Source organism: Rhincodon typus, chromosome 1, assembly GCF_021869965.1.
Source record: "Rhincodon typus isolate 14 chromosome 1, sRhiTyp1.1, whole genome shotgun sequence".
Taxonomy (NCBI): Eukaryota; Metazoa; Chordata; class Chondrichthyes; order Orectolobiformes; family Rhincodontidae; genus Rhincodon; species Rhincodon typus.
The window spans coordinates 136930613-136958173 of record NC_063332.1 but is presented as its reverse complement, the minus strand read 5'-3'; positions in this window follow the sequence as shown (position 1 = coordinate 136958173).

Genomic DNA, 27561 nt, shown 5'->3' with positions numbered 1-27561 from the left:
TCCTTGACATACTGACCCATCTGATCAAGATCCCATTGTAGTACATAGAACAGTACAGCGCAGTACAGGCCCTTTGGCCCACAATGTTGTGCCGACCTATTATCCTACTCTAAGATCAAATCTAACCTGCATACACTTCATTTTACTATCATCCATGTGCCTATCCAAGAGTCGCTTAAATGTCCCTAATGTATCTGACTCCACTACCACCGCTGGCAGTATATTCCACGCACCCACCATTCTTTGTGTAAAGAACCAACCTCTGATATCGCCCCTTAAAATCACCTTAAAATTATGCCCCCTCATGATAGTCATTTCCGCCCTGGGAAAAAGTTTCTGGCTATCAACTCTATCTATGCCTCTCATCATCTTGTACACCTCTATCAAGTCTCCCCTCATCCTTCTTCGCTCCAATGAGAAAAGCCTTAGCTCCCTCAACCTTTCACATATAGAATTCACATAGAACAGTGTGGAAACAGGTCCTTCGGCCCAACTAGTCCACACCGACCCACAGAGCTACCTTCCGTTCCAGGCAGCATCCTCTGCACCCTCTCTAAAGCTTCACATCCTTCCTACAATGAGGTGACCAGACCTGAACACAATATTCTAAGTGTGGTCTAACCATGGTTTTATAGACCTGCAACATAACCTCGTGGCTCTTAAACTCAATCCCCCTGCCAGTAGATGGAGGTAACTTCTTCGCTGTCCACTAAACATCCAATTTTGGTGTCATCTGCAAACATACTAACCATACCTCCTATGTTCACATCCAAATCATTCATATAAATGATGAAAAGCAGTGAACCCAGTACTGATCCTTATGGCGCACCTTTCTTCAGATGAGTCCCAACCCAAAATGTCACCTTTCCTGCTCCTCAGATGCTGCCTCGCCTGCTGTGTTCCTCCAGCTCCATACTGTGTTACCTTTGCCACCAGTCTCTGTCTTCTACCTTTGAGCCAGTTCTGTATCCAAATGGCTAGTTCTCCTTGTATTCCATGGGATCTAACCTTGTTAACAAGTCTACCACGTGGAACATTGTTAAACGCCTTACTGAATTCCATACAGTTCATGTCAACTGCTCTGCGCTCATCAGTCCTCTTTGTTACTTCTTCAAAAAACACAACTAAATTAGTCAGCCACGATTTCCCATGCACAAAGTCATGTTGACTGTCCCTAATCTGTCCTTGCCTTTCCAAATACATGAAAATTCTGTCCCTCAGGATTCTCTCCAACAACTTGTCCACACTGATGTTGGGCTCACCAGTCTATAGTTCCCTGGCTTTTCCTTACCACATTTCATAAATATTGGCACCACCAGTCTTCTGGCACCTCACTTGTGACTATCCATGATACAAATATCTCAGCAAGGTGGCAGCAATTATTTCTTAAATATTTATGAGGGTGGTAGAAGCAGAAACCTTTACAGGCACCCCCTGTGTGAAAAAGCTTTACCTCACATCTCCTTTAAATCTTTGTCCCTTACTGTAAATTTATGCCCCAGTCATTGATCCATCCATCAAGAGGAAAGGTTTCTTCTTGTCTACCCATCTATGATCCTCATAATTTCATATATCTCAATCATGTTCCCTCTCAATCTTTAAGGAAAACAACCTAATTCTGTGCTATCTGTCTTCATAACTGAAGATCTCCAGCCCAGGCAACATCCTGGCAAATCTCGTTTGCACCCATTCCAGTGAATTCACATCTCTCTTTTAATGTCGACTCAAGAACTGTACACATTCTAGCTGTGGCCTAACCAGTTCCATCATAAACATGCTGTTGTTTAACTGTATGTCTTGACTAACAAAGGCATGTTCCAAATACCTTCTTAACCATATTATCTATCTTTCTTGATACCTTAAGGGACTGGAAAGATGCACACCAAGGTTCCTTTGATCCTTGGTACTTCCCAGGCCCCTACTTGTCATCATATATTCCCGTGCCTTGCTTGTTCTGCCCAAGTGTATCATCTCACATTTATCTGGATTGAATTCCATTTGCCATTGACCAGCCTATCTGACAAGTCGAGCATATTCTCTTGTAGTCTAAGGCTAATTTCCTCACTATTTACCACCCCACAAATTTTTGTACTGCCTGCAAACTTTGCTGATTAACACTCTTATATTCAAGTCTAAATCACTTGAATAAATGATAAATTAGCAAAGGCCCCAACACTAATCCATGTGGGACCTTATTAGACTTCCAGTTCAAAAAACACCACTCAACCATTGCCCTCTGCTTCCTGCCACTCAGCCAATTTACCAAATATCATTGGATCCCATTTCCTTAGGCGCTTACCATTGCTATCAATCTACCATGCAGGACATTATCAAAAGCATTGCTGAAGTCCAGATGAATGACATCAAAATCATTGCTGTCATCTACACACCTAGTCTTCTTTCACAAAATTAAAAAAAATGTTGGTGATACTTGGGAGGGTCATTGCCTGGCATTTGTGTGGCACAAATGTTACTTGCCACTTATCAAAACAAGCCTGGATATTGTCCAGATCTTGCATGGACTGCTTCAGCATCTGCGTAGCTTGGAATTCAGATCTTTTGACCATATTTGAACTAAAGCTGTAATGAGATCAGTGGCTGAGTGGCCCTGATGGAATCCAAGCTGAGGATTGATGAGCAGGTTATTGTGAAGCAAAGTGCTATTTGATTGCATTGTTGATTATGCCTTTCAGTGTTTTACTAATGATCAACAGTAGACTGATGGAGCAGTAACTGGCTGGGTTGGACTTCTCCTGCTTTTTCTGTACTGGATAAAGCTAGGCAACTTTCAATATTGTTGGGTAAATATCAATGTTGCAGTACTGAAATGTTTCGGCTAGAAATATGGCAAGTTCTGCAATACATGTTGCAGAGGTATAATTAGGGGAAATCAAGGGTTACAGCAAAAGGTCAGGAAAGTGAATGTGAGGAACATCAGATCAGCCATGATTCTATTGAATGGCGGAGCAGGCTCAAGGAGACAAACAGCATACTCCTGTTCTTATTTCTTATGGTCTTATAGTATTGCTGCAATATTGTCAGAGCCTTTGTAGTATCCACTGTTTTTAATCATTTCTTGAGATCATGTGAAGTCAATTCACTTTGCTGAAGACTGACATCTGTGATGCTGGGAACATATGGAGTATGCTGATCATCTACTTAGCATGTCTGGTTGAAGGTTATTACAAGTGCTTCAGCCTTGCCTTTTGCACTCGTCTGCTGGGCTCACCTATCTATTGAAGACAGGGACTCATGACTGCAGAGCTTAGGCCTAATCCATCAGTAGGGAACCTCTTAACACTGTCTGCAGATTGCTGCATCTGCTGCTTGGTATACAATTAGTTCTGTTTTGTAACTTCAATAGGTTGATGCCTCATTTTTAGGTATACTTGGTACTGCTCCTGGCATGCCCTTCTGTGCTCTTGATTGAACTAGAGTTGAAGTTCTAAAGGAAGGTCACTGGACTCAAAACATTAACTCTGTTTCATCTCCACAGATGCTGCCAAGCCTGCTGAGTTTCTCCAGCAATTTCTGTTTTCGTTTTTTGAACCAGGAACAATCACCTGGCTTGATACTAATGGTAAAGTTGGACATATGCCAGACAATGAGGTTGAAAATTGTGTTTGAGTACAATTTTGTGCAGCTGATGTCCCATAGTGTCTCATGGATGCCCAGTTTTGCATTGCTAGATCTGTTCAAAGTCTATCCCATTAAGCACAGTAACAATGCCCACTATAATCCAATACAATACAATTCAATACAGCACAGGAACAGACCCTTTGGCTCACCAAAACTGCACCAATCCTAATCCTTTTTTGACACACTACTTATTGCCCATACATGGTTTCTAGAGCTCTGTTTGCCTCCTGCTCATGTGTTTATCAAGATACGCCTTAAACATTGCTCATGTGCCTGCTTCCACCACCTCCACTAGCAGTGCATTCCAGGCACCCACCACTCTCTGTGTGAAAAATTTTCCCCACACTTCTCACCTAAATTTTCCCCCTCTCACCTTGAACCTGTGCCCTCTTGTAGTTGACGTTTCCACCCTGGGAAAAAGCCTCTGACTATCCACCCTATCTATGCCTCTCATAATTTTGGAGACATCTATCACTTCGCTGCTCAGCCTCAGTCTTTCCAGTGAAAACAACCCAAGTTTATTAAAACTTCCCTTATAACTAAATCCCTCCAGACAGGCAACATCCTGGTAAACCTTCTCATAGATTAATATCATAGAATCCCTACGTGTGGAAACAGGTCCTTCGGCCCAACAAGTCCACACCAACATTCAGAGCATCCCATCCAGACCCATCCCCCTAAAACCCACCTAATCTACACATCCCTGAACACTACAGGCAATTTAGCATGGCTAATCCACCTAGCTTGCATATCTTTGGACTGTGGGAAGAAACCGGAGCAAACCCACGCAGACACGGGGCGAATGTGCAAACTCCACACAGACAGTCGCTCAAGGGTGGAATCGAACACAGGTCCATGGCGCTGTGAGGCAGCAGTGCTAACCACTGAGCCACCGTGCTGCCCTAAATCTGCACCTTTTCTAAAACATCCATGTCCTCCGGTAGTGTGGTGACCAGAACTGCATGTAATATTTCAAATGTGGCCCGAACTAAAGCTTTGTACAGCTGTAACATAACTTGATCATTTTTATATTTGATGTTCTGGCCAATGAAGGCAATTGCGCTGTGTGCCTTCTTGACCACCTTATCCACCTGTACTGCCACTTTCAAGGATCTCTGGGCCTGTATGCCCAGATCCCTCTATACATCAACACTCCTAAGGGTCCTGCAATATATTATATAATTTGCACCTGAATTTAATCTTCCAAAATGCATCACCTTGCATTTGTCCAATTAAACTCCACCTGCCATTTCCCTAGCCAAGTCTGCAACATATATATAATCCATTGTATCCTTTGACAATCCTCTTCACTCTCTGCAACTCCACAAATTTTGGTGTCATCCACAAAATTAGTAAGCAGACCACCTACATTTTGCTCCATATGAGGGCAGGGCAGTAGATGTAGTCTATATGGATTTCAGTAAGGCCTTTAATAAGGTTCCACATGGTAGGCTGCTGTGGAAGGTTAGATCACATGGAAGCTAGGGAGAGCTAGTAAATTGGATGCACGATTGGCTTAATGGTAAGAAGCAGAGGGCAATACTGGAATGATCCTTGTCTGACTGGAGGCCTGTGACTAGTGGTGTACCTCAGGGGTCAGTGCTGGGCCCATTGCTGTTTGTTATCTATAGCTATGATTCGGATGAGAATGTACAAGGCATGATTAGTAAGTTTGCGGATGATACTAAAATGGGCAGTATCATGGACAGTGAGGAAGGTTATTGGAAATTACAGCAGGATCTTAATCAGCTGGGGAAGTGGGCTGAGAAATAGCAAATAAAGTTTAATATACATAAGTGTAAGGTGTTGCATTTTGGAAAGTCAAATCCAGGTAGGAATTTCATGGTGAATGGTAGGGCCTTAAGGAGTGTAGTGGAAGAGAGTGACTTGGAGTTCAGGTGCATGGTTCTCTGAAAGTGGAGTCACAGGTAGACAAGAGCAGTGAAGAAGGCTTTTGGTACACCGGCCTTCATCAGTCAGGATATTGAGTATAGAAGTTGGGAAGTTATGATGCAGTGGTACATGACATTGGTGAGACTGCACTGTGTTTGGAGTATTGTGTTCAGTTTTGGTCGCCTTGCTACAGGAAAGATGTTATTAAACTGGAAAGAGTGAAGAAGAAATTTACAAGGATGTTACCAGGACTCAAGGAACTGAGTTATAGGGAGAGGTTGGTCAAGCTAAGACCTTTTTCTTTAGAGCATAGGAGACTGAGGGGGGATGCTACTTAAAAGAACCAGGGACCCGGGTTCGATTCTGCCCTCGGGTGACTGTGTAGAGTTTGCACGTTCTGCCCATGTCTGTGTGGGTTTCCTCCGTGTGCTCCAGTTTCCTCCCACAGTCCAAAGATGTGCAGGCTGGGTGGTTCTGCCATGGTACATTGCCCATAGTGTTCAGAGATGTGTAGATTAGATGGGTTATAGGAGGATGAGTCTGGGTGGGATGTTTTGAGGGTCAGTGTGGACTTGTTGGGCTGAAGGGCCTGTTTCCACATTGTACAGATTATATGATTCTATGATTCAAAGTGTATAAGATCATGAGAGGCATGGATAGGGTGAATTCACTCAGACTTTTTCCCAGGGTTGTACAATCAAGGACTAGAGAATATCAGTTTAAGGTAAGAGGGGAAAGAGTATGTGGGAACCTGAAGGGCAACTTTTTTACACAGAGGGTGGTGCACATATGCAATGAGCTGCCAGCAGAAGTGGTTGAGGTGGGTACATTAACAACATTTTAAAGGCATTTGGACAAATGCATGGATAGGAAATGTTTAGAAGGATATGGGCTAAGTGCAGGGAAATGGGGTTTGAGTGGATGGACATTTTGGTCAGCATGGACCAGTTGGGGCCAAAGGCCCTGTCTCCATGCTGTAGGACTCTATGACTCTATATTACAAAAATCAAAGGTCCCAGCACTGATCCCTGCAGAACACCAATAGTTACTGATCTCCATTCTGAAAAGCATCATTCCACCTCTACTTCCTGCCTTCTATGGCCAAGCCAGATTTTTATCCATCTAACCAACTCAACCAGATCCCATGAGACTTCTGTACCAGCCTGCCATGAGGTTCCATATCAAATGCTTTACTAAAGTCCATGTAAACAACATCCATTGCACTTTCCACATTAAACATTCTTGTCACCTCCTCAAAAAAATTCAATTAAATTGGTGAGACACGACCTTCCCCGCACAAGCCCATGCTGCCTATCACTAACAAGTCCATTTGCTTCAAAATGTGAATAAATCCTATCTCTCAGTATCTTCTCTAACAGCTTCCCCACCACTGACATCAGGCTCACTGGCCTGTAATTATCTGGATTATGTATGTTTCCCTTCTTAAACAAAGGAACAACATTGTCCATTCCCTCTGGAACCTCCCCTGAGACAAAGAGGATGCAAAAATATCTGTTAAGGCCACAGCTATTTCCTCCCTTTAGTCCCACAATATCCTGGGATAGATCCCGTCTGGACCTGGGCACTTGCCTACCTTAATGTATTTCAAGACACCTAAAATTTCCTTCTTTATTGTGTTGGTCTGCCTGAGAGTATTCACACAACTTTTCCTACCCTCAACATCCCTATCGTCCCTCTCTTTGGTGAATACCAATGTAAAGTATTTATTAAGGATCTCACCCATTTCCTCTGGCTACACGCATAAAGTCCTTCATTTATCCTTGAGTGGGCCTACTCTTTCCCTAGCTACCCTCTTGCTCCTAATATAGATATAAAATGCCTTGGGATTCTCCTGAACCTCGTTGAACCTCTTTTAGCCCTCCTAACTCCCCGTTTCAGCTTCTTCTTACTTTCTCTGTATTCTCCAAGAACTTCATCCGTTTTTATTTGCCTAGACCTTAATTAGGTATACTTGCTTTTTCTTGACTAAGCTGATAATTTCCATTGTCATCCAAGGTTCCTGAATTCTGCCATTCCTGTCCTTTATTTTCACAGGAACATGTCTGTCCTGCACTCTGATCAATTGGTCTTTAAAAGACTCCCACATGTCAGATGTGAATTTACCCTCAAACAACTGTTCCAAATCCACATTCTCCAATTCGTGCCTAACTCAGTTATAGTTGGCCTTCCCCCAATTTAACACATTCATCTGCAGTCCACTCGTGTCCTTAAATAAGGTATTCTTAATGCGAATGTCGGACTTAGTTTCTCAATGACTTTTTAATGGCAACTCTTACTGATACTGTGGTGGGCAGATTGGTGAGAACGAGGTCAAATAGACTTATATCTCTTATTAGTTCCCTCACCAGCTGTTGCAGACACAATACAGCAGCTGTTTGATCAGTATTGGTACTTCCAAACCCCATTATTGGTGGTTATCTTAGATCACAGACTGCATTCAAGTAGATCTTTTGGTTAAACGTAGTTAAGAGAAGACTTAGAACATAGAACATAGAACAGTACAGCACAGTACAGGACCTTCGGCCCACAATGTTGTGCCAAACTTTTACCCTAAACCTAAGGTCTATCTAACCTCCACCCCTAACTTATACTATCATCCATATGCCTATCTAATTGCCGCTTAAATGCCCCTAATGAGGCTAACTCCACTACCCTCTCTGGCAATGCATTCCACGCCCCTACCACTCTCTGAGTAAAGAACCTACCTCTGATGTCTCCCCTATATCTAGCTCCACTCAATTTAAAACTATGTCCCGTCATAATAGTTACCTCCACCCTAGGAAAAAGTCTCTGGCTGTCCACTCTATCTATACCTCTGATCATTTTGTACACCTCTATCAAGTTGCCTCTCATCCTTTGTCATTCTAAAGAGAAAAGCCCTAGCTCTCTCAACCTTTCCTCATAAGACCTTCCCTCCATTCCAGGCAACATCCTGGTAACTCTCATCTGCACCTTTTCCAACCCTTCCACATCTTTCCTGTAATGAGGTGACCAGAACTGGACACAATACTCCAGATGTGGCTGAACCAGGCTTTTGTATAGCTGGAGCATAACTTCACTGCTCTTGAACTCAATCCCTCGATTAACGAAAACTAACACACCATACGCCTTCTTAACAACTCTATCCACCTGGGTGGCAGCTTTCAGGGAACTGTGGACAAGAACCCCAAGATCCCTCTGCTCCGCCACACTGCCAAGAATCTTTCCATTAACCCTGTATTCTGCTTTCAAGTTTGTCCTTCCAAAATGAATCACCTCACACTTGTCAGGGTTAAACTCCATCTGCCACTTCTCAGCCCACCTCCTATCAAAGTCCCTTTGTAATCTAGTACAGTCCTCTGCACTATCCACAACTTGACCCACCTTCGTATCATCTGCGAACTTACTAATCCACCCTTCCACTCCTACATCCAAATCATTTACAAAAATCACAAATAGAAGAGGACCCAGAACAGACCCTTGTCATACATCACTCATAACTGAGCATCATGTTGAATATTTTCCGTAAAACAGCAATTTGCTTAAATATAAATGTTTATTAAGTAATTAATAAAAATTGGAAAAGTAAAGAAAAGAACTGAAATATGAAGATTTATCAATTAACTAAAAAAATGAAAAAGGAAGGAAATAAAATAATAAGCCTTAAGCCCTTCTGCCCATCGGGACCCCTTGATTGATGGCTGGTCTGGAGACTTAGGTTGTTCCTGGCACTGTTCACAATCCCAGTCTGAGGTGAAGTCCAATGACTTGGAATGAAACTCTTTCTTTTATACAGTGTAACAAACAGCTAGGCAAAGGAAAACAAGTGCAGATTGTGCCATCTTCAGCACATACGGGAATGTTCACAAGTCTCATTCAAGGTCGTGCAGCTGTTGAATATCATCAACAATTTTAGCCCTTTAGCCCATCCTATACAATCCACACCAATGATATTTGACAGCTCAAACTACAGTTGCAGATGTAGATGCAAATCAGTGACAGCCGCGCAAGAACATTTAATAGGAGTATGTAACCTACACCAGAAGATTAAGACTACAATGAAAACAGCCATCATCAGTATGAACAATACAACAATATGGTGTATCATCAAATTAATGATCGCAATGGCCTTTGGGTACCAACCCTTACATATATCACACCAGTGATGCACGGTCAAGGCCATGATGGAATTAGCAAGTCGTGTTAACATTAAGTTCCCATTTTGCCATGTGCCTGTCTGCCTCCAATATTAGGATCAAGATTGAGAGGAGCCCGCAGAGGATTAACGTTTTCATGCCTATGTAAATCGCAGTAATATCCTTGCCACACAACCGAGTCACATATATACATGCATCTATTCCGACTCCCATCCTGGGGTCAAGGATCCCATTCCCGCTGAGGGCCCTTAAAACCTGGAAGAAGGAGACAGGAAAAAAAGATGAGAGTGTCAGACTAGCTGGCTGTTAGTCAATTTCTTTCTGTTCTGGTGTTTGGATCTTTCTGTGCGCCTTAATTTTAATTACTGCTGCCACTGGGTACATGACTAAGGTCTTTGGTTAAACTGTACTACCACTCAAAGTAATATAGCCTTGTCTTGTCCATGCCTTCATGTAGTCATGGATTAGACCAAAGGCATTTCTATTGTCTGTATAGATGTTAACTCTTTGTCCTTTACCTAGCTGGAGGGTGGCAGTAAGTGCTTTTAGTTCAGCTACCTGGCAGAGTGGCAACATTCTATCCTCTCTCCTGCCAAAAGTTCCCCTTTCAAATGAACCACGGTCCACCCTGTTGAGGCCCCACCATCATAGTATTTCCATGCCTCTTCGACAAACATGCATTTCAAGTTTGGCTCTTCCTTAACTCGACCCTGTCTCTCTTCTTCATACTCCATGAGAAGAATACAATTATGTTTCTCTTCCTTCCTGATTCACATAGCTGGTTGGGTTCTCTCGATTGTCATTAACCACTTCCACGTGCTTGTCTCCTGGCATTATTTGACTTGCCAACTGTCTGTAATATCTCTCAGTTTGCCAGCTTCCAATAGCTAGGCTATATTATGTGGGGTGCGTAATATCACCTTCCACTGTTCTGTCTAGGGGGAGGATGTCGTTAGTGCCCAGGTAGCACATTAGATGGCTCGAGGACATGAGTGTTTTCCCATCATGACTGGATCCATTTTGCCTGAGTAGTATCCCACAGGCCAAAGCTTGTTTCTGTGTCTCTGTAGCACTACAGGTGAAAGGCATTTTTCAGGTCAGGGAGTCCTAGCGCTGGTGAGGAGGCCAGTGCCTGTTCGATTTTGACAAAGGCTGTCTCTTGCCCAGATCCCATTCAATTTTCTCTGAGTTAGTTTGCTGCAATTTTCTACAAAGTTCCCACAATATTTAAATAGTCCTAAGACTTGTCTTATCCCTTTAACAGTAACTGGTTTTATCGTTTCCGATAATGCCAGCTGACTGAGGTGACCAGAATATCCTCTACGTTTACTTTCCAGTTAACCTATTTACATAATTTGCTCTAAAATTCAGTATATTCCATATTCAGGTTGTATAAGTTGTGTTTTTTTTAATCCTCCAGTTCCTTTTCCACAGATCACCTCACCCAGTAGCAGTAAAATAATATCATACATGGACTCAGAATTTCTCCAGCTCTCTTCATCTGTATCTGTCTTGAGGATACTTCTTCAATATGTTTCCTTCCTTACTAGTTGTATGAATGATTGTGTCATTGAGTGATAACTATGCAAGCACCCCCTTTGACCCACAATATACATAGTATCAAACAATACAGATTTAACGTTAATCGGGTTTTACCTTCAACTTATGCTTCCCACCTTTTATTTTCCCCAGGGTTACCTTACTACAGACTCCTAAACCATCAGAGTCTTAGTTCAGCCTTCCTTCACATACACTAACTGTCCTAACACATTACAATTTCACCTACAGGTTTAGACACTGGAGTACATGTATCATACAAATGTTCAAGATGGGGTATCTGCATGTCATCCAATGGGTCCTTACACTCAGTCCACTAATACTCCTCCCAAAGTCCATATTCTTCCATTTCTGTAATATTTTGACATAATAGCCAACCACACTTTTTATTTTAATCGTAATTTTTTTACGTCCCTTTCACTACTTTCATTGTTTTAAGGTCAGTTTTTCTGTAGATTATGCATCAGTATCTTAGGTTTAGGTTAGGTGGGTTAGACATGGGAAATTGGTGGAATAGGTCTGGGTGGGATGCTCTTTGGAGGGGCAGTGTGGACTTGTTGGGCTGAATAGCCTGATTCCACACTGTAGGAATTCTATGATCTTATCATTTAAATTATGTTTTTGTGCTCTCCCAAGCCGCACTAATCCTTTTGTCAAGTAGGTGTACATGTCTGAAACCCATTTTTCAGTGTATTTCTTTTTCACCATTTCATGTTTGTTAACTCTGAGGTAACTTTCACTTTTGTACATTGACATCCGTCTTATCAAACCATCTATGAGGTTTTATTTATCTCTCCACATATGGTCCTGATGCCTCAGGTAGTGTCTTGATCACCAATTTAGATTTTCTTAAAAAGAAAGACAAGGACACAAACATAACCAAGACAAAGTTATCAGTTTGATTCTTTCATCTAAACTTCCTTTTCACTAAAATGCATTTTAACCTCAATTGCCATTTCAACCCATTATTCTAAATTCTTTTGTCTTTTGCCACCACTTTCCACCCCTGATTACTTCACCTCATTACCTATTACCACCATATTTAATCCTAGAGATCTGGGAAGCTTTGTAGTCCATGGAACATAATCTTATAACATTTTAAAACAGAAGTCAAACATTTCTGTTTGATTCAGGCAAAACATACTTTGATTGTTCTTTCTCTAAGATGATCTTTGTTTTAAAGTTACTTGATAACTCATTCTAGATAGTTGATATATTGCTATGTAAATTTGTCCCCAAATTCAATATTCTGTTTAACAAGGTGTAGAGCTGGATGAACACAGCAGGCCAAGCAGCATCAGAGGAGCAGGAAAGCTGACGTTTCGGGCCTAGACCCTTCTTCAGAAATGTTCTGAAGAAATATTCTTCAATATTCTGTTTACTCCCTCAAAGTCACTGACCATTTTTTATATGCATTAAAACCACTGAGACTGTGTGCATGCACTTTATCATTTCCCAGAATTCCTTTAAATTTTCTGGTAACTATTTCCATTTAAATGTTTCGGAATACCAGTGCATATGAGTATTAAGAGACAACAAGGTGCAGGGCTGGATGAACACAGCAGGCCAAGCAGCATCATAGGAGCAGAGAGGCTGACGTTTCGGGCCTAGACCCTTCATCAGAAAAGAGGGAGGGGAAGGGGGTTCCGAAATAAATAGGGAGAGAGTGGGAGGCGGATAGAAGAGGGATAGAGGAGAGGATAGGTGGAGAGGAAACAAACAGGTAGAAGAGGCGGGGATGGAGCCAGTAAAGGTGAGTGTAGGTAGGGAGTTAGGAAGGGGATAGGTCAGTCCAGGGAGGACGGACAGGTCAAGGGGGCGGGATGAGGTTGGTCGGTAGGAGATGGAGGTGCGGCTTGAGGTGGGAGGAGGGGATAGGTGGGAGGAAGAACAGGTTAGGGAGGCAGGGACGAGCTGGACTGGTTTTGGGATGCGGTAGGGGGAGGGGAGATTTTGAAACTTGTGAAATCCACATTGATACCATTGGGCTGCAGGGTTCCCAAGCAGAATATGAGTTGCTGTTCCTGCAACCTTCGGGTGGCATCGTTGTGGCACTGCAGGAGGCCCAGGATGGACATGTCGTCTGAGGAATGGGAGGGGGAGTTGAAATGGTTCGCGACTGGGAGGTGCAGTTGTTTATTGCGAACCGAGCGTAGGTGTTCTGCAAAGCGGTCCCCGAGCCTCCGCTTGGTTTCCCCGATGTAGAGGAAGCCACACCGGGTACAGCGGATGCAGTATACCACATTGGCAGATGTGCAGGTGAACATCTGCTTGATGTGGAAAGTCTTCTTGGGGCCTGGGATGGGGGTGAGGGAGGAGGTATGGGGGCAGGTGTAGCACTTCCTGCGGTTGCAGGGAAAAGTGCCGGGTGTGGTGGAGCTGGAGGGGAGTGTGGAGCGGACAAGGGAGTCACGGAGAGAGTGGTCCCTCCGGAAAGCAGATAAGGGTGGGGAGGGAAAAATGTCTTTGGTGGTGGGGTCGGATTGCAGATGGCGGAAGTGTCGGAGGATGATGCGTTGGATCCGGAGGTTGGTGGGGTGGTACGTGAGGACGAGGGGGATTCTTTTTTGGTTCTTATTGCGTGGATGGGGTGTGAGGGATGAGTTGCGGGAGATGTGGGAGACACGGTTGAGGGCGTTCTCGACCACTGAGGGGGGGAAGTTACAGTCCTTGAAAAACGAGGACAACTGAGATGTACGGGAGTGGAATGCCTCATCCTGGGAGCAGATGCGGCGGAGGCGAAGGAATTGGGAATAGGGGATAGCATTTTTGCAGGAAGGTGGGTGGGAGGAGGAGTATTTTGCAGGAAGGTGGGTGGGAGGAGGAGTATTTTGCAGGAAGCAGCCCAATGGTATCAATGTGGATTTCACAAGTTCCAAAATCTCCCCTCCCCCTACCGCATCCCAAAACCAGTCCAGCTCGTCCCTGCCTCCCTAACCTGTTCTTCCTCCCACCTATCCCCTCCTCCCACCTCAAGCCACACCTCCATCTCCTACCGACTAACCTCATCCCGCCCCCTTGACGTGTCCGTCCTCCCTGGACTGACCTATCCCCTCCCTAACTCCCCACCTCCACTCACCTTTACTGGCTCCATCCCCACCTCTTCGACCTGTTTGTTTCCTCTCCACCTATCCTCTCCTCTATCCATCTTCTATCCGCCTCCCACTCTCTCCCTATTTATTTCAGAACCCCCTTCCCCTCCCCCTTTTCTGATGAAGGGTCTAGGCCCAAAACCTCAGCCTCTCTGCTCCTATGATGCTGCTTGGCCTGCTGTGTTCATCCAGCCCTGCACCTTGTTGTCTCGGATTCACCAGCATCTGCAGTTCCTACTATCTCTTAATACAAGCCTGGTGTCTCTGGCTGAGGGGTCAATGCTGAGGATCCAGGTAGCCTGAGTGAGTGCTAAGACAGGAAGTGAAGAGCCCAGAAATGCAGCCTAGTTCAGTCTGAGACACATACATATCCCTGATCAGTGCTCTTGCTGCATCAGTACAGCATTGAAGTACAGAGGCATACCGTAAATGGATTGGGCATGTGCTATGACAGGTCATAGAGGCTGGCACATGTTGGATGTCAATGTCCATGCATGTGAGGTGCGTGTGGCCTGTGTCCATGGGCATGGAACATACCTGAGCTGTTAATGCCTGGGGTCCAACATGGAGGTCTTCTGGAGAAAGTGGCAAGTTCAATCCACCAAGAACCTGCTCTGGTTTCTGTGCTGAATATTCCCAATGGCTAATTTATATGGCAAGTTTGGTAAGACCTCAAGCTGTTGTAATTTGGGCTGTTAACAAGGCATTTCATAAGCCATAGTAAATTTCATTGGGAACTTGCCACTACCTCTTATAAATCTCTGCATGAACGCTGCATGAGGTAAGTGCCTGAAATGCCTTGAGATGATACTGGCATGAGATGGGCCACCCTGGACATCTCTCCCAATTCTGCTGTTCATCTCTCAATAGCCCACATTGCTCAGAACCTTAATTAGGTTCTGCTCTTTGATTTTTTTTTAAAAAGTTGAATCGAATTGGATACAAAGAAAAAACACTCCATTGTCTGTTTGCAAACTCATGGTATTTGAAGACTCTTCATGGGTGAAATCTTATAGGGGTCTGAGCAACGTGGGCAATGACAAGATTTATGGCAAAATCACTCGAGATGTCCGACAAAGTCCATCTTGAGCCTGGGAGCACCTTGCTGTATCTTTTATGCTTTTTCTGAGTGGCGAGGCGAGTTTCTCACCATGCAATGGTGATTTACCAACGAAAGCAGAATCTGGCTTGTTAAATGCCTTATTGCGCCCCAACTGACCTCATTACCTTTATTTCTTTATTTTTCTACTTCTGTCACTAAGATTTTGTACAGACGGACTTTGTGTGAGACGACATTGTACACTTTTTCTACATTCTCGTATCCCGTAACTGAGTACATATGACAATAAAATCTAAATCTAGCATTCAGCGTCCTACTTTACCAATCGCGTTAAACAAGCTAGACATTGAGAAATCTTGACTTGAAAGTCAGAGCAGGTACCTGGTGACTTCAGCTCTCCAGTGGCTGCGGTCAGCCTCCATGTTGAGCAGCACGAAACAGCGTCTCGGGGCATAATCCACAGCACTGGCTGGTTTCATTTCGCATCCGACATTCGCACTCCCCACGAGCGTCACGACCTCTCCGATCCACTTGCAGGATGCTCGGGAAGTATAGAATTGTGTTGCAGGTTGCAACAAATTAGACCAGACTGCATCGAACCATCATCTCTAAGCCTCGCTCACTTGAGCACCCACCCGGATGCTCACAGCGTCCACGCCTAGCTTTTGCTGTATCAATTAGTGCAGTTTCGCAATCTTGTTGGTCAGTAGTCCTCAGTAAGGGGAGGACATCTTGCTGTGTTGCAGTGTGCATGTTAATTTCAGAATCTTAAAATGTTACAGTGCTGAAGGAGGCTATTTGGCCCATTGTTCCTGCACTGATTCTGTTATCTAGTCTGGCTTCACTATACCTGCCTTTTCCCTACATTCTGATATCTGATACCGCTTAATGTTGATGAAGAGGGGGGAGGGCAGTGCGTAAGAGTTCTCACTTATCTTGCCTCAACTACCACAACTACCCTTCGTCTACCGAAACAGGACTTCCACCACTGGGATCCGTATAATATTCTCATTTACATTGAGTAGGAACACAAATTACCATCCCTAATGTCCTATTCCCAATTGCCACTCGCACCAGTGTTCACACTGCTGATGTTTCTGCTCCTCGCAAACCCGTTTATAATCATTTTAGATAACAAGGTGTAGAGCTGGATGAACACAGCAGGCCAAGCAGCATCAGGGGAGCAGGAAACCTGACACTTCGGGCATAGACCCTTCTTCAGAAATGGGGGTAGGGGGTTCTGAAATAAATAGGGAGAGAGGGGAGGCGGATAGAAGATGGATAGAGGAGAAGATAGGTGGAGAGGAGACAGACAGTTCAAAGAGGCGGGGATGGAGCCAGTAAAGGTGAATGTAGGTGGGGAGTTAGGGAGGAGATAGGTCAGTCCAGGGAGGACGGACAGGTCAAGGGGGCGGGATGAGGTTAGTAGGTAGGAGATGGGGGTGGGGCTTGAGGTGGTGGGCGGGGATAGGTGGGAGGAAGGACAGGTTGGGGAGGCGGGGACGAGCTGGGCTGGTTTTGGGATGCGGTAGGGGGAGGGGAGATTTTGAAGCTGGTGAAGTCCACAACCACAATGCATAACGCGCTATGTAAACAACTCCGTTTAAACAAGACCGACATTCCATTCAAAGGTGCAGTCAGACATGATGAGTAACAAAATTGCACAGACTCTACAAGATGGAAGCTTTTTGCACCCCCACACCAAAAACATTTGATATTAAAATCTAACTGAATAGCAGCTATTACCAAGTCGTTTATCTTCTCCCTCCAGCTAGAGTAACTACAAGTACCAGTCAAAGGTGGTAATTGGATAGCCCTGCAGACTTTTCCTGTATATTATGTAACCAGGTACTTGTCCCAAGTTTTTATGCAACATGTATATAAAACTTTGGAACAAAATCAAAGTTGCTGGAAAAGCTCAGCAGGTCTGGCAGCATCTGTGGACGAGAAAACAGAGTTAACATTTCGGGTCTGGTGACCCTCAGAACACTGAAGAAGGGTCTAGGCCCGAAACGTCAGCCTTCCTGCTCCTCTGATGCTGCTTGGCCTGCTGTGTTCATTCAGCTCTACACCTTGTTATCCAAGATGCCTTTTCCTAACTTTAAAATTCTAACCTTGAAAATAACAAGACTAACACCTTTTGAATTATGCAAAGACAAACCAGACACTCTAATCTCATTAAAATAACCATTAACACTCAACAATAATCGGTAACATTTAGCGCATGTTTAAACCATCTGCGATTTCCCACAAAACAGTTTTTGTACAATATCTACTGCTTAACACTCAACTGTTAGAATGTTAATGTATGCTTGAATTTTGTTTAACATGGCTGCTTTTGAGCTATGATTTTGGGATTCTATTTCGCCTTATATCGCCTTAGAGGCTATTTTCGCCACTCACTGATCCTGGTCGTCTGGTTCTTTGAACACGATCTAACAATGGTTTGCTCATAACTGCTCTGTGGGCAATTAGGAATTCATATAAATGCTGACCCAGCCAGGAATGTTCATATACCATTGACATTTTTTTAAAAAAATGGAGTGGTGGTAATACTGGTCAAATGACCAACAAACACATTTGCATGCCACACATAAATAGATTCGCATAAACTGGCAATACTTTGCACGTGTTGCAAAAAAAAAGGAGAATACTCTCCTCAGTTCAGGTGACTGACTCCAACCTGGCTGGCCACAGCCAGTGTACTGTTGAGGGATAAGTTTCCTTTTAGAAAAAATCTCTCTTAGCTGGGTTGAGCCACAACAACCACCACCACCACCACCTTCTTCTGCTGCTGCTACTGTTACAACTACTGCAGCCTTTGCCTACCCAGTGCTGCTGCTGCAACCAGAGCCCCTGGTTCTATTGCTGCTGCTGCCATCGCCTGGGCCTTCTGCTGCCATTGCCATCGCCTGGGCCTTCCACCTCTGCTGCTGCTGCTGCTGCTGCCACTCCCTGGGCCTTCCACCTCTGCTGCTGCTGCTGCTGCTGCCACTCCCTGGGCCTTCCACCTCTGCTGCTGCTGCTGCTGCTGCTGCTGCCACTCCCTGGGCCTTCCACCTCTACTGCTGCTGCCTAGCCCCTGCCTCAGGCCCCACCCAAGGACAGGATTGCTTCCTTGGGCCCGCCTGTGGACAGTCGTTGCTGCCAGAGGCCTGCTCACCTGAAGACTGTTGCTGCTGCCTGGGCCCCACCGAGGACTTGACTTCCTGCAGTGTCTGACAACAGCTACTCTTTCTCCCCCCGACTCCACACCACTCTCTCTCCCCTGGTGACATGGCTAGCCCCAAGGTTGCAGCCTAACCATACCTATGGCGGGATAGCCATGGCCTTGGGCCTGGCTGCTTCAGCCCATCCCCCTTTAGGTTCCTTACAAAGGGCCTAGGGGTTAAGGCCCCATCAGATATGACCATTGAGGCCTGCAGCAAGGCCATGGTTGTCCTGCTAGCCATTGTCGCTGCAGCCAAAATATATGGGAAGGCTGTTTTCTTCCTGTGGTCCGAGCGGGCAGTACACCTAGCCATGGTGAAGCGGCTCAATGAGTGTGGGACATATTTGCCTGTCGACGCTTTAGAGGTCATGGCCCAGAGGGTCGTGATTACGAACACCCTGCCGAAAAATTGCCAGTGAACTCCACCTCCCCTATCTACAATCTTTGGCGAAATCCGGTTAGGTGTCCCACCTCTCATGCTTGGACTGAAGGACCCCACCCTTAAACACATTTACTCCTTCCAGAGATAACACAATGTGGAGCTGGAGGAGCACAGCAGGCTACGCAGCATCAGAGGAGCAGGAAAGTTGAAGTTTCGGGTTGGGAAGGGTCAACTTTCCTGCTCCTCTGATGCTGCCTGGCCTGTTGTGCTCCTCCACACTGTGTTATCTCTGACTCCAGCATCGGCAGTTCTTACTATCTCTTTACTTCTTCCAGCACCAGGTTTTTATTTGCTTGGCCCGGGAGGAGGTGAGCGAGGGCTCTTTAACTTTGCTCTATGAGGGCATGGCCTACCGTGTCTTCTGGACAGCAGACGGTGTGCGGTGCCACCTCTGCTGGGAGGTGGAGCATGTCAGAAGGAATTGCCTCACGCTGAAGGACACCCAGTCCACACCGGTAGTCGCAGTTAGCATGACTATACCCACTGCCCTTCCCCCCAAAAGCCACACCAGGAGCCCTGCAAGCTGGGCGCAAGCCGTAAGTCACCGTTGCCACGGCCTCTGGTGGGATGGTGGGGGGTGGACATCCACCGGAAAGAAGGCACAGGGAAAAACTAAGAACTGTGGGGCCACCCCTGTGGATGCATACCCCTATCCCCCAGTCGCGATTACCCCATTGCCTCCCAACCCCCCACCCCCCCACCCCCCACCTCCCACCGGATTTGGAACCTCGGCCCATCCCACCCTTAAGCAATAATCCCCTTGGCTGTGCCAGCATTGTCCTGGCTCAGGAACCCTGACCCCAAACCTCCAACTGTCACCTAGGTAAGGCAAATTTCCTCCCCCAAGGGTGAGCGCGCTGCATCTCTGGCCCCTCCCGTACTGCAGCCTGATCAATCTGGAGCCGCGGGGATTGTGGTGGGCTCTCCCACTGCTACAGCTCCACTGGCTCTCGGATGAGCTGGAGCCCCATGCAGGGCACTGTAAGTGGAAATCCTGCTGGGTCATCGAGCAGTGGAGAGGAGGAAGGTGTTTTCCTCACTCCTCCCTCCCAGACTGTTTTCCCCGGCACCCTGGCCCTAGGGGAGGACTTTTCTCCCCCAACAGTGGAGCTTCCCGGTTTCAGGAGAGGAACTGGGCCCTGAGTCTCTGCCACCCAATGACTCAGACCTAGAGCAGGCCTAGATGCGCTGCCTCAAGAACGTTCCTGCTGGTGGCTCGTGTTGCTGGGGGATTTGAGCCAGCTGGCGGCACTGGACCAGCCCCCACTCTCACCGCGGGGAGGGGCTGGTAGCCAAGGATGACTGCCCGGAGGACGCTTCGGACTCGGTAGTGGGCACTGGGGGTGATGCGGAGTCCATCTCCTGTAAGGTTTTAGACTCTGTAGTGCCCTCCACCAAGCTCCCCATCATCCCCATTGAGGAACTCCGGGACTTTATCGAAGGTACTTGTGGTCATCGTGATAGTCCAGCTGGCTCTCGACTGCTGGAAAGATTTTGAGCAGGTCTTCTGGTCCACCTGGGCTGCTCGCCACACACCCAGGCTGGCCTAGAATGACCGATAGCAGTTCAGGACGTACCTTGATGCACTCAGGATTGGTCAAGGGACCTATGGGCCATTCCCCTCTCCTTCCAGTGAGTGCTTTTAACAGTTTCACTGGTGGTGTTTGCACACTACTATTGACAATGAAGAAAAACATAGCTAGCCCCAACATCAATGACTGCAGGGAGTCACAACGCGGATTCCAGAAATTCTTGGTCCTCCGAGATTGGAAGTATGCAATGCACTTTGTGCAAGAAACCCATACCACCCAGGAAGACAAAGCCACCTGGCTCCTGGAGAACCAAGGAGGAGTCTACATGAGTCACCTCACCCACAAATCTGGAAGGGTGGTAATCTTGTTGGCCCCACATTTTCACCCAGATGTCTCGGGTGTCAAGAAGGCTGTGCCAGGCCATTTGCTCACCAGATGGTGTGGCTGGGAGGTGGGGGTGCAGTGCTTCACCTTGTAAACATCAATGCTTCCTTGGTCTGGCATAGGCTTCTACTGAGAAGTGCCTGCTCATCTTGCTTCCATCGACGAAGGCCAGTGCGTTGTCCTCAGGTGGGGGTTGCTCGAGGACAGGGACCATGGTGGTGTCTGGTCTGGTTTGGCATCGGCAAGGAGGTTGGGGGACTTGGCCAAGTCCTTTGACCTGGTGGACGTCTGGCGGAATCTCCATCCTGACTCCATTGCCTTCACATTTGTGAGGCCTGAGATTGGAGCATCAAGGATTGACCGCCTGTACATTTCATGGGCATACACCTCCTGTGTTCCAGCTGCCTGCATGTGGCAGGTGCCATGCATGGACCAGCACCTGGTGTGGGCAGAGCTGCTCCGGTTCAGCGCCCAGCTCAGATCGGCGTACTGGAATTTTTACAACCTGCTGCTGGAGGACAAGCGGTTCTGGGACTTGTTTCATCAGTTCTGGGTCATCTGGAGAAGGAAACGGGGGTGGCTCCCTTCCTGGAGGCTACGTCGGGATGTGGGCAAGGCTCACATCCACGTCTTCTGTAAGGAGAATGTAAGGGCATCGGCAAAAATGTGGAAATCCAGGATCGAGGAGTTGGAGAAGGAGATTCTCAGCCTGGATTCATGTCTCAGTCAGCCCAATGTGGACCCAGCCCTGTGGGGGGCATACGAAGAGAAGAAGGCCACGCTCTGAGACCTGCACTTCGTCAGGTCCCATTGTGCGTATGTGAGGTCGCAGGTCCGGCTCCTCCAGGATCTGAACTGTGACTGCCCCTTCTTCACACTAGAAAAAAACGTGCAGCACTCGTCAGCAGCACCTTGTGCTGCTCGCTGATGACGGATCTCTCGTCTTGGATCCAGAGGGCATCAGGGCCCACATTCACGCCCATTACACAGCTCTGGATCAGTCCTGCGAGGATGCTGACAGTGTTGTAGGAGGACCTGCTGCAGCTCAGCCCAGAGGATGCCAGAAGGCTTGACGCTCCCGTCACTTTAGAGGAGCTGGCTGGTGCCTGCACCCAGCTCTCGAGGGGCACATCCCCGGGGCTAGACGGTCTGACTGTAGAGTTCTTCAGGGCATTGTGGGACATCCTCATGGGTAACTACATACAGGTCCTGGGGGAGTGTTTTATGGCTGGAGAGCAGTCTATTTCTTGGCACAGGACAGTCATCATGCTGCTGCCAAAGAAAAGGCACCCTCGTTCGCTTAAGAGCTGGTGTCCGGTCACCCTCCTCAGCACAGATTACAATGTCTTCACCCGGGTGTTGACTTCTTGCCTGGCATCCATGGTGGCCCACCATGTTGTACACTGTGCTGTCATGGATCCTCCAGCCAATGTCCATCTGGTCTGGGACCTGATCCATTTTTGTCAGAGGACTGGTCTGTTGAGCGCCTTCCTGTCTCTCGCTCAGGTGAAGGCTTTTGACAGGGTTGATTATGAGTATCTGCAGACATTTGGGTTCGGGACGCTGTTTGTCATCTGGATCAGACGTTTTTAAACTGCCGCAGAGTGTCTGATTGAAGTTAACGGGTCCCTGATGGTGATCCTTCGCTTCAGGAGAGAAGTAGGTCAGGGCTGCCCCTTGTCTGGCCAGCTGTATTTGCGGTGCGTTGAGTCTTTCCTGTGCCTCTTGTGCAGGATGTTGTTGGGGTTGGTTCTGCAAGGGCCGAGCTCGGGCGTGGTCCTTTCGGCTTACGCCGACGACGTGCTCCTCATGTTCACTGACCCAGCTAACCTGTGGAGGATACGCGAGTGCCAAGAGGTATACTCAGCGGCGTCTTCAGCCTGGATCAATTGGGCCAAATTTTCCAGACTCCTGGTTGGTCCGTGGTGGGTTGATTCTTGGTTCAGCTGGTATCCCCAGGCATCTTCTCTATCTGGGATTCTACCTCAGCCTGGCTGAGGAATCCTGACTGGCGAATTTGCAAGAACTGGAAGCCAAAGTCTCGGACTGCCTAGGCTGCTGGACAGGACTGCTCTGACAGCTATCTTATAGGAGTTGACTTCTGCCCATAAACCAGCTGGTGGCCTCCATGTTGTGGTACCAGCTGGTCCTTTTGGTCCCTCCTCCTGGTTTTGTTGCTGACATCCAGAGAATGTTGGTTTACTTGTACTGGAATAAAAAGATGCACTGGGTCACAGCACTGGTTCTGAGTCTCCCTATTGAAGAGGTTGGTCAGTCGCTGGTGTGCGTCCGCACCCAGGTGGCAACTTTACACCTTCAGACCTTGCAGCGATACCTTTATGTTGAGCCTCCTCCTAGGTGGTGCGCCCTGACAATGTATTTTTTTCTGCTAGGTGCACAACCTCAACTACGACACGCAGCTCCTGTTTATCGGCCATGAGAGCTTGCAGGTCGCCCTTAGGATGCTGCCTGTCTTTTACCAGGACCTGATCACTATGTGGGACATGGTCGACTTGCGCCGGGCCTACCCTCTGTAAGGAGTAATGGCTGTCGTCAGGGAGCCGTTGCTCAGGAATCCACACTTCCACAGTTGCAGGTTTGAGTGGCTGTGGGGGTGACCAGGGTTGGGGACGTGCTGGCTGGCGGGGGCCTGGTCTGAATGTTGCCACAGGAATTTACACACAGGGTGGCGGTAGATGTCCAGCTCATGACCACTGCCATCCAACACTTTAAAACGGCAGTACTCGGACCTGACATTGTGCACCAGTTGGAGGATGCTCAGGTGCATGGTGGAATCTTGCCTGCTTGTACCCGTGCTCAGATGGAATTTCACATTGGTTCCAGGATCACATACTTTCCCCAGAAGCCTGTACCCTACAACCTGAGCCGTGTCCGGAATATAAGTAGTATGGATTTTAGAAGGGTGGGCCCTGTACAGACTGCTGCTGCACACCATCCACCTCTTCTCCTTTGACGACCACCTGAACATGCCTTGGCCTGCCCATTTGCCATTGGACGGTGGAGATCGCCATTGGAGGGCTCTCTACATGGGAGACCTCCTTCTTTCCCTTGGGGATCTGGGCTGGATGATGTTGCACACAGCAGTCCCATGAGACCACAGATTGCGGTGCTTCACGGACTCCCAGTCCAACTGTTTGTTTTGTGGCACTGTAGAGCCCGTGGACCATGTGGATATTGGGTATGGGTGTTTGCACTCCCTTTTTAGTTATTTGAAAGGCTTTCTCCTCTCCTTTTGGCTGTACTTCAGCCCCACACTCCTGATCTTTGGGCATCCGGTGTGGAGGGGAGTGGGAAGGTCAGAAGATCTTCTCATGGGTCTGCTCCTGGGCCTGGCCAAGCTGGCCATTAACAGGTCCAGGTAACAGGTTGTGGAGTGGGTCATTCACTCTGACTGCGTGCCCCTCTTCCACAGCTCTGTTTGAGATCAGGTGACCCTGGAAATAGTTGCCTTTAGGGAGAGGTGGGCACTGCAGGGTGTGGGTGCTTTATCTCCACTTCCAATTCTATTTTGATTGGATCCCTACTTCCTCTACACTTTTCGTTTCACATGGGCATCGTCCCTGCGGGGCTCTGCTTGTCACTGGTTCCCTGGCCACGTGGGCGCTTTCCTGGTGGTGGAATGTTAATAAAGTTATTTACACAACCAGTGTTTTCACTGCATCTTGCACAACGCACACGCAACATGGGTGCTGGGAAAAATAAAAAAAAACAAAAATCTATATAACCAGGAATTAGATTCCCCTCAGTTAAAAAAAATGTATAACAAAAAAAAACTGGAGATTAGAATCTGAGATAGCAAGAACTGCAGTTGCTGGAGTCAGAGACAACACAATATGGATCTGGAGGAACACAACAGGCCAGGCAGCATCAGAGGAGCAGGAAAGTTAATGTTTTGGGTCAGGACCTTTCTTCAGAAATCTCCTCGGTTCAGGAATGACTCCGAGCTAGCTGTCCATAGCCAGTGGTACAGTTGTACTGGTAAAATGAAAGGATGACCTGGTAACAGGACCCAGCCTTTGTGCCACTGTTTCAGTGCATGGGTCCTAGGCTGAAATTTTTTTGTGTGGACCAGGCCTTTGTGGGTAGACCAAGCCTCCGTTCGTGTACTGTGCTTTCGTGTGTTGTATCATGCCTTCATGTGTGGACCAGCTTTCGAGTATGTACTGTGTCTTCACGCTTGGATTATGCTTTTGTGTATGTATCATGCCTTTGTATGGCCCACCAGCCCGTGTGTAGGCCATCCAATAGCCCTGGGGAATGTATGTTTGTCTGTGAGATTTTGTACTACCGTTTGAACTGTGGTGTGTTTCTACACGATAGTTCATGTCAATGTCTCTGCTCTTTGGCTAATTACCTGATGTACAGTGACCTTGCTATGTGTCATGTTTCAGACAGTGTTACCTTATGTGGACTTGAATCTACTGTTTAAACTGAGACATTTTTCTGTAGGATGTTCTCTGTCAATGTCTCCGTTTTGGATGACTTGTTTTTGATGTATTGTGACTGATGCTATGGGTTGTGTCTGTGACATTGTGTAACTTATGTGAATTTTAAATAAAAGAGTTTAACCAAGGGGAAAAAAATGACCAGGAGATTAGAATCTCCTCAGCTGAGGACTGACTCCGAGCTGGCTGGCCATAGCCAATATACGGTGCACAAGTAAATAAAGGCTGACTTGGTGACTGGACACCTGCCTCTGTACAGTTATTTCAGCAACCATGATCACACGCTTCCGGTGGCCTATTAGTTAAATTCTCCACCTTGTTCTCAAAACAAGATCTCTTGTTCTCCATCTACTGCACTGTTATGTGAGTCTCAATGTAAAATTGAGGAACAACCCACATATTTTTGTTTAGCGGCGGGAGTCGGGAGAGAGCGCAAGGGGATTGCTGGGAAGGTAAAATCATATATTCTGGCAGTGGCTAAGAGGGATCTTGGGGTTCATGTGCACAGTTTCCTGAAAGCTGCCACCCAGGTGGATAGAGTTGTTAAAAAGGCATATGGTGTGTTAGTTTTCATTAATAGAGGGATTGAGTTCAAGAGCCATGAAGTTATACTCCAGCTATACAAAAGCCTGGTTCGGCCACATCTGGAGTATTGTGTCTAGTTCTGGTTGCCTCATTACAGGAAAAATGTGGAAGCATTGGAAAAGGTGGAGAGGAGATTTAACAAGATGTTGCCTGGAATGGAGGGAAGGTCTTACGAGGAAAGGTTGAGAGAGCTAGGGTTTTTCTCTTTAGAATGATGAAGGATGAGACGTGACTTGATAGAGGTATACAAAGTGATCAGAGTTATAGATAGAGTGGAAAGCCAGAGACTTTTTCTTAGGGTGGAGGTAGCAATTATGTGGGGGCATAGTTTTAAATTGAGTGGAGGTAGATATACGGGAGACGTCAGAGGTAGGTTCTTTACTCAGAGAGTGGTTGGGGCGTGGAATGCATTGCCGGAGAGGTTAGTGGAGTCGGCCTCATTAGGGGCATTCAAACGGCTATTAGATAGGCATATGGATGATAGTATAAGTTAGGGGTGGAGGTTAGATAGACCTTCGGTTTAGGGTAAAAGTTTGGCACAACATTGTGGGCCGAAGGGCCTGTACTGTGCTATACTGTTCTATGTTCTATGTTCTATTTCAATGAGGCAATTCACATGTTCGGAACCCAACATAGAGTTCAACAATTTTAGACTACGATCTCACGGTCCATTTTATTTCCCTAAATTTCTGTGCATGTTTCAGTTCATCATTTTGTTTTTGGTTTAGGCAGCAGCATGCCTGGTAAAGGCAAAACTGTTGTTTCTATGGTTCTTTTTTTGCCTCATTACATAGAACAATTCAGCACAGGAAAGGGCCTTTCAGCCTATGATGTTGTTCCAAATATGATGCCAAATTAAATTAATCCCTTCTGCCTGCTTTTGATTCATATCCCTCCATTCCTTGCATATTCATGTGCTTATCCAAAAGTCCCTTAAACACCCCTAATGTATCTGCCTCCACCACCACCCTTGACAGTGCTTTCTAGAATCCTACCACTCTCTGTGTAAAAAACTTGCCCCTCACATCTCCCTTGAACTTTCCCCCTTTCACCTAGTATTAGACATTTCAACTCTGGAAAAAAGATTCTGACCATCAACCCTATCGATGTATCTCATAATTTTATAGACTTCTATCAAGTCTGCCCTCACCCTCCGCCACTCCAAAGAAAACAATTTGAGCTTTTCTAGCCTCTCCTTTTAGCTCATACCCTCTAATCCTTCACAACATCTGATGCTTCCTCATTCATTCATGTTGAAGTTTCATGCTAGTAACGGCTTTACAGTAAGAATCAGAAGGCACATGACGCCAGATTATAGTCTAACAGGTTTATTCGAAAATCACAAGCTTTCAGAGTGTAGCCCTTTCATCAGGTGAAGTGTGAGAGAGAAACCCACAGAACACAGAATTTATGGGCAGAGAAAGATCAAGGGCAGAGAGATCAAGAGATCAGACAAATGGTAGGGGAGAGATAGTAGGAACTGCAGATGCTGGAGAATCTGAGATAACAAGGTGTAGAGCTGGATGAACACAGCAGGCCAAGT